The following is a 6562-nucleotide window of genomic DNA, read 5'->3' as shown; positions in this document are numbered from 1 at the left end:
CACTGTGCCACCGTGGAAGCCCACATATATATTTAATATATATATGCCACATCATATGTATATATATAATATATCTACCACATTATATATATATATATATATACACCACATTTCTTAATCCCAACGTCTGTTAATAGGCACTTGGGCTGTTTCCAGTCTTGGCTATTTTAAATAGTGCTGTTATGAACACTGGGGGTCATGTAACTTTTCAAAGTAGTGTTTTCATTTTTTCAAAGTATGTACACAGCAGTGGAATTGTTGGATCATATGGTAGTTCTATTTTTAGCTTTTTGAGGAACCTCCATACTGTTTTCCATAGTGTCTGCATCAGTTTACATTACCACCAACAGTGTGCAAGTATGTTTTTTTCTCCACATCCTCTCCAACGTTTGCTATTTGTAGACATTTTGATGATAGCCATTCTGAAAGGTGTGAGATGATATCTTATTTGTTGTTTTGATTTGCATTTATCTAATCATTAGTGATACTGAGCATCTTTTCATGTGCCTCCTAACCATCTGTACAACTTACTGGAAAAATGTCTACTCAGGTCTTTTCCCCATTGTTTTATCATTTTTGTTTTGTTTTGTTTTTTGTTTTTTACATTTAGTTGTAGGAGCTATTTGTATATTTTGGATATTAACCACTTGTTGGTCACATCATTTGCAAACATTTTCTCCCAGTCTGTAGGTTTTCTTTTTGTTTTGTCAATGGGTTCTTTTGATGTACAAAAGTTTTTAATTTTAATTAGATCTGGCATGTTTAGTTTTGCTTTTGTTTCTTGGTTGGCAGTGTTTTTTTTTCTTTCTTTCAGCACTTTGAATATATCACCACACTCTTGGCTTGCAAGATTTCTGCTGAGAAGTATACTTATAGCTTATGGGGGTTATCTATATGCAAACATTTTTTTCTGGCTGCTTTTACAATTCTTTTTATGTTACGCAGTTTTAGTATAGTTTGTCCTGGAAAATATTGTTTTGGGTTGAAATTTTCAGAGGACCTATTAGCTGCATGAACTTGGATAGCCACATCTTTCCCTAGATTTAGGAAGGTCTTAGCCATTTTATTTTTAAATAAGCTTTCTGTCCCTTTCCCCCTCTCTTCTCCTTCTGGGACTCCAATAATGAGCAGATTGTTCCTTTTTATGGTATCCCATAATTCACATAAGTTTTCTTTACTCTTTTCATTCTTCTTTTTTTCTTTTTGCTCCTAAGACTGGGTATTTCCAGTGACCCATCTGCTACTGCACTAATTCTTTTCCCTCATTGATTGAGTCTGCTCTTGAAGTTCTCTATTGAATTCTTCAGTCATTTTATTCTTCAACTTTAGTATTTAACTATTTTTAATGTTTTACTATTTCTTTGTTGAACACTCATTTTGTTCATGCATTGTTTTTCTAATTTTATTTAATCGCCAGTGCTTTCTGGTAATTAACTGAATTTTTAAAAGATGATTATTATGAATTCTTTTTCTTACAGTTCATAGATCTCCATTTCTTTAAGACTTAGTCATTGGAGTTTTACTATTTTCCTTTGGTGTTGTCATGTTTCATTGATTATCCATGATCTGTTTGGCCCTTTGTAGATATCTGCACACTTGAGTAAGTAGGCACCTCTTCCAGTCTTTACACACTGGTTTGGCAGGCAAAGCCCTTCACCAGTCAGCCTGTCCAGAAATCCTGAGACGGCCACCTAATGGTGTCTTCAAGCAAAAATACTGCCAGTCTTTTGATGGGGAAGCCTGGTGCTTGGGCACATGAGGATCAACCTGCTGTTTGTGTCCACAGGGTTGGGCCTGTAGCCTTGGTTCACTGGAGGTGAGCCTGGCACTTGGTCTGCATTAATGAGCCTAGGACTTGGTTCTGCATGGGCAGACCTGGATCCTGAGTCTACAGAGGCCAACCCAGTGCCAGGGACCACTGGAGTGGGCCTGGCATCTGGTTCTTAAATCTTAAAGGGCCAGTCTGTTTGTGGGATGGGACAGGAGCCTGTTTTGGCAGGAGCAGGCCTGGAGGCTGGGCCTATAGGAGTTGGTGGTAAGGTGAGCCTGGAGGCTGGAGCTACAGAAGTTAACTTGTAACCTGGGGCCTCAGGGGACAGCCTAGAGGTTGGATCTGTTGAGACTGGTCTGATGCCATGGCAGGTTGAGAACCTGGTTATTTGGGATCTAGACTCAAGTCTGGGGCCTTGGAAGCTAGCTTAATGCTGGGGCATGATGGGAGCTTGGTTCCATGGGAGCTAGTCTGGAGTCTAGGTCCACAGGGACCAGCTTCAAACTGGAGTGTACTAGGGTCCCAGGGTTGCCTGGTACTGAGATAGGTCAAAAGATTGGGTCTGTGGTAGACATCCTGTTGCTGGACTCAGCTAGGAGCCTGGATTCAAGGGTTTCCACCTGGAGTCTACTGCCATAAGAGTACCTAATGGCCATGGGAGCGGACTGGAAATAGGTTGAACCAAAATCCTGGGTTCTTGAGAGCCTTCCTTGAGCCTGGTACCATGGAAACTGCCCAGGGCTGTAAGAGCCAGCAAGCATCATGGTGGTTCCAGAGCCTGAGGCTGTGGGAATCCACTGAGAGACTGGTCCCACAGGAGTTTCCTGGCACCATGAGAGCCACCTGGAGCTGTACGAGATGTCTGGGACTGCCAGTGTCAGCAGGTACCAAACTAAGATGAGAGGCTGCGTTCATAGAGCCTACCCGGAGCTAGGTGCTGCAGTAGCCAGGTAGGGCCATGGAACTGCTTAGAGCTGCTGAAGCCAGAGGGTGCTGAGGTGAGCTAGGAACCTTGTTTAACAGGAACCCACAGGGAGCTACCTAGGATTGCAGGAGTTAACAAAGTGTTCTGGCAGATGGGCTCTGTCATCCATGGTGAAGCTGTGTGCTCACTTCCCTCTCCTCCCATAGAGAAGGTGTCTCTGCACTGGATTGCCTGGGCTTGAGGGAGAGGTAAAGGGGGACAGTGGATCTATATTTCTTACTCTCTTCTATGCATCTTTTATTTTCTTATTTCTGTGCCTCACCCAGGTACTGTAACCTGTCGAGTCTTTTAAAGGTATTTTTATGCATGGATAGTTGTTCAAATTGATGTTTCTTGGAAGGGGGAAAGAGAGCTAGAAATTCCTATGTCACCATTTTGCTCTAATGTGCAAATTTAAAATATCAGCCATGTTTTGCTAACATGATGCTTCTATCCTGGTTGCCCCTCCCCAGGAGTATCCATTTTCTTATTATTTGAATGGACTTCCTCAATAAGTAAGTAAGTTCATGGAGCAAAATTAAGGTTTTTATACTACTGATGAGCACTTCCTTGGGAACCAGTTAACCTTCCTCTACTAATACTGGTGATGAATACACCACAGTACCAGCTAAGGCAAGGCACTAAAAATGTACAGTCTGTCATAGGAGACTTAGATAGAGAATGAGTACTGATTCCCACCATCTCACCTTTCAATTACCCTATACGGCCCGTGCTAAAAGTCACCAATAATAAGTGAAACCTAACTACAGACTATAGAGACTCCAGTAATGCTCTTTCCTTTGTTAGAGCAACTTATCAGATATTGTTGCCTTAATGGATGCCATTAAAAACAACAAAAAAATTATTAAATGCAGGGCATCTATGGCCTCTTGAATTTGGAGTTATAAACTTAGCTAGCATATGCTATTCTGTAAAATGTGTAGGTTATTCAACCACACATTGTCTTCACCTTTGAGCATCAATAATACTCCTTTACCCAATTGCTTTTTAGATACTTCAATAGCCCTCCGATTGCACATGGGCTTTGTGGACAGACAAAGACAGATGCCCTGCAGTTTCATCAGAAACTAGGTTTTGGAATTATGTCAGTGACCTCCTCCTTATTAGACCTGACCAAGAATATTTCAGAGGCTATCACTAATGTGTTGGAGAGCCCTGAGATGGTATCTTAAGAATATGTAGATTACATAAAGCTGTTAAAAATTTTGATATAGGAAGATTTTGAACTCACTGCCTTCCATGTACATACCAAATCTACAGATACACATGGAACAATTTCTTCTGAGAAAGAGCTGAAAAGTAACTGAGCGGCTCCTTCACATGAGCAAATGAGAAAAGGGCCACATTGAGATGGGTAGGGGAGGCTGGGTGTCTTCTTGCCATAAACCTCATCCCCAGTGTAGCAATTCCCAATTAGGAGGGAATTCACAAACCCTAAGCATCTCCGAAGAATGAAGGGTTGTGTCCCACATCCGACACCCCAAATGTTAAGATCTGCACCTGAAGGACAAGCACCCAAAACATTTGACTTTGAAAAGCAATGAGGTTCCTGTCCAAGAGACCCAGAGAGTTGTAAGGAACTGGAAAACAGCTCTTAAAAAGCTTGCATGTAGACTAAATTACCCCAGGCCCCAAAACTGAAGCAAACTTTTGAAAAGATCCCTGACTTCATGTGAAGATATTTATTCGCTAGTATTAAATCATCACCTGGAAGGGTAGGGGCTGTAGGGATACTCTCTGAGGATGGAGGTGATGGCAGACACAATTTTTTCTGCCCTCCCTATGCCTTCCAACAACTTTCTTTAACTCTAGACTTTTCCACCCTGGGTGGGTGACATCTTCACACTCTCCTTCTGCCGTGCTTCACGTTGCCAGTATCTCCCAGAAGAAAGGTTTTACACACATCTGCTGCTTTGGTTTTTAATGACTGGTGCCCTGGTTTCTGTGACTGCTACCCAAGGGACACCCCTTTAATGTCTGCCTTGTGTTCCTGTGTCCCACAGTACTGTAACAATTGAAGAGACCGTTCTTGTCATGTTACCACACCCAGGGTGCTACACAGACAAAAGACTGAAACACACCCCACAGTTTTTCTGTGACAGAGGTCTGTTTGCTTGTCCTGATGTTTTGGCCTGAGGGGCAGGCTTCAGAATTAGTGCAAATCTAGAGGCCTACAGATATGTTCTTTGGAAATGTTAGAGGACACTCTCTCTGCACTATACATATGCCTAGCTATAACTCATTGGTACCTCCCAGAAAGGAGTTTATACACTCATCTGCAGCCACAGATGACACGTCCCGATCACGTGGTCTGATGGCCAGCAGGACTTGTGCATGTGGTCCCAGAGTACTATATATATTTTCATACTTTAAAAGTTGCTTCATGAGAGTCTAGCTTCCATAAAGCCTGAAACTAAGTTCTGACAGAAATCCCTCCCTTTGGGACTCTGACAGTCTTGGAACACCCTCAACAACTGAGATATATTAAAAACAAAATAGGCTACTTGGACAATCACCAAGGTTTGAAAGATAAAAAATAGTTGGGCAAGGTTGAATGATATATTTTATATCCTATACAAGGCCACCCTTCCAATACTGGGAGAAGTAGCTCTTTTATCTAACACATAGAAACAAACACAGAGAGTCAAGAAAAATGAGAAAACCTAGGGATATTTCCCAAAAAAAAATGATAAAACCTCAGAAAAAAACTTAATGCCATAGAGGAAAGTAATTGTCTGATAAAGAGTTTAAAGTAATGGTCATAAAAATGTTAATAGAACTTGAGAGAAGAATGGATGAACACAGGGAGAACTTCAAGAACAAGAAAGAAAATATAAGAAAGTACCAAATAGAAGTCATAGAGCTGGAGAATATAGTAACTGAACTGAAAAATATACAATACGGAGAAGACCTTCAAGATGGCGAAGAGTAAGAAGTGGAGATCACCTTCCTCCCCACAAATACATCTTCATGTGGAACAATTCCTACAGAACACCTACTGAACACTGGCAGAAGACCTCAGACTTCCCAAAAGGCAAGAAACTCCCCACATACCTGGGTAGGGCAAAAGAAGAAAGAAAAAACAAAGACAAAAGAATAGGAATGGGACTTGCACCTCGGGGAGGGAGCTGTGAAGGAGGAAAAGTTTCCACACTCTAGGAAGCCCCTTCACTGGAGGAGGGGGTGCGGTGGTGGGGGAAGCTTTGGTGCCACGCAGGAGAGGACAGCAACAGGGATGCAGAGGGCAAAGTGGAGAGATTCCCGCACAAGAGGATCATGCCGACCAACACTCACCAGCCCAAGAGGCTTGTCTGCTCATCCGCTGGGGCGGGTGTGGACTGTGGGCTGAGGCTCGGGCTTCAGAGTTCAGACCCCAGGGAGAGGACCAGGGTTGGTTGTGTGAACACAGCCTAAAGGGAGCTAGTGCGCCAAAGCTAGGTGGGAGGGAATCTGGGAAAATGTATGGAACTGCCAAAGAGGAAAGAGAACATTGTTTCAGGGTGCACGAGGTGAGGGGATTCAGAGCAACACCTAAAAGAGCTCCAGAGATGTGCACGAGCCTCAGCAATCAGCGCAGACACCAGAGACAGCCATGAAAAGCTAAGGCTGCTGTTGCAGACACCAAGAAGCCTGTTTGCAAGCAAAGGTCACCGTCCACACCTCCATGCCCGAGAGCCTGTGCAGCCCACCACTGCCAGGGTCCTGTGATCCAGGGACAACTTCCACAAGAGAACACAGGGCATGCCTTCGGCTGGTGCAATGTCATGCCATCCTCTGCTGCCACAGACAAACCCTTGCATTCCGTA

The sequence above is a fragment of the Delphinus delphis genome, chromosome X, assembly GCF_949987515.2.
Source record: "Delphinus delphis chromosome X, mDelDel1.2, whole genome shotgun sequence".
In the NCBI taxonomy this organism is placed as follows: Eukaryota; Metazoa; Chordata; class Mammalia; order Artiodactyla; family Delphinidae; genus Delphinus; species Delphinus delphis.
This window is presented reverse-complemented; position numbering follows the sequence as displayed.